This window comes from Acartia tonsa, chromosome 10 (assembly GCF_053477335.1).
Source record: "Acartia tonsa isolate MP-2025a chromosome 10, ASM5347733v1, whole genome shotgun sequence".
NCBI lineage: Eukaryota > Metazoa > Arthropoda > Copepoda > Calanoida > Acartiidae > Acartia > Acartia tonsa.
The window spans coordinates 26152249-26154518 of NC_137269.1; positions in this window are offsets into that span (position 1 = coordinate 26152249).

Here is a 2270-nt window from a genome sequence, read left to right on the forward strand (position 1 = left end):
AGCGAGACATCTCTATAATCAAGTTAAAAAATGTTATTATGTCCATATCAAGCGTACGTTGTTTAAGGTATTTGGGATAGATTTCTATGAAAGTTTCCAAAAAATATTATAGTAGTTCTTTCTCTATAATTGTAGTTCGTTTTATTGATTTGTTGGGCTTATTTTTATGGACATTGTCATCCTTGTTATAACAAAGTAGAACTTAGTAATTTAAAATTTTATATGAAACAAAAATATGCACCATGAAAAATTAGAAGGGCGTTTTCCTAATAACTTTATGATGGCATAATAAACTGTTAAAATAGACAATTTTTAATTGTACTTGGTTTTATATAAAATTACAAAAATGATGTTATCAATGTGATTAGATAGATAACTAATAATTTAAAGCAAATCTTTAGTATAGTTGTATTCTTTAAGCTGTATAAGACCATTTAATTTTAAACCTAACTAATTGCACCAAATTATACTTATAAACTCTTCATACAAGGGTCTTGCACGTTTCTGATAAAGTACCCTCTAAAACAGCCAGGTGGGGAGTAGGGTAAAAAATTTTAGTTTGCCATTCAAGGGACGTATTCTTACTCGATTGAGTCTCATAAAATGGGGTATTCCTGTCCAGTTTTTAATGAATAAATGATGACCTATCGGTCCATCATTTATTCCCTCGGGTAAGAAATATTCATTCCTAAACAAAAAACTGGACAGGAATATCATTCTCATTTAAACAAAAACTCATTTTTATGCTAGTAAAATGTGGTTTAATTTTGGTTTTTAAATTTCATTTATTTCCCTGGTATAATTTTTCTTTCTTTTAGTAATTAATAAAAATTATAAAATCTTCCAAAAAAAATTAAAAATCTTCTAAAATCATACCAGGGATATAAATGAGATACCAGGGAAATAAATGAATATTTACATCCACTATTTAAGGGGTTGTTTATATGGGAATGCCATTTCTCGCGGACGTACGCGGTCAGGCGTCATGTTGGAAGGGTGACTCAAATTTTAGATCTTAGTAGTTTTCGCTGTTTGATTTACTATTTTTAAGATACAAGCGATGCTTGCAAGATTATTTAATTCGCTTATAATATAAAGAAATTTTTCTCAAATCGTGAAATCTTGGATCTGAAATTTGCGTCACACTTCCGTTCATTCAGATGCGATGCAAAATAAAACAAACAGTGAAAATATTTTATACAACAGAAAAGGTTTTCATTCTTTAATTTATAGAGTTTTGCTGTTATAAAGGTAATTACTTTAACGCTTGTATTTGCCCCGAAACACCTAGCTCAGAATAGCTTGAATCCTGCCATAGAAAAATATGAAACTACTTCTCTGAAAATTGTGCAATGTTAATTCCAACTGTTTCCGAGATCTTAGCGGACTTATAAGCATAAAGCCAGATAAAATTAAGTATATTTTACTTTAGTTAATAGAAAGGATAATTTCTTTGTTCTATAATAATCCCTATTTCATAATACATACCCTAGCAATAAATGTCGTCGTTGTAATTGTTTTTATTTACAAGAAATTATTTTGTTACGCGGCATTTGTAGAAAAAAGTGCGCAGCACCCTTTTTTTCATCAAAAAAAGAGCAGAAGTCATTGTACTCTTTTTTCGGCACTTGTGTGTAGGCCTGAAAAGTGAAATGGGGCTAATTATTTCATGTTAAATTTATTTAACTATATTGTGTTAAAATAAGTTCTTATTTCATTATTTTTAACGGTATATTTTGGTTTATATAAACTATATTTTAGAAGTTTGGTTAATTTTTATTCTTTTAAATTAATTTAATTAATTATTTAATGTAAATTATATTAAGATAGAGGAACCTTTTCTATTTTCTAAATTTGTAAATTATTACCTATAGTTATTTGATTTTTTATAGAACGTCTTTAGACTTAGGTTCTTCACACGTACGTACGTACTTCTAAATAAAATAAAAAAGGTCTTTACATATTATTATGTGTATACTTTGAACAAGAGTTCCACTTTCTACTCTGCAACTTGAACTTTGTCCCGGCACATTTAAATACTATTCAATAGAATAAATTTGAATTTACGTAATTAAGGTATTTCGTAATATATTTAAATGGTAATAATTTGGGATCGTTTCAAAATATTTTTCATTTCTGTTATAAGGTTTGTATTAGAAAAGAAGTATAAACATGCACAAAAAGGAAAGACAAAACAAATTTTGCCGATTTAGCTGGAAAGAGTAATGTTCTTGATATCTTTCGACTAAATCATTTGTATTATTTCTTTC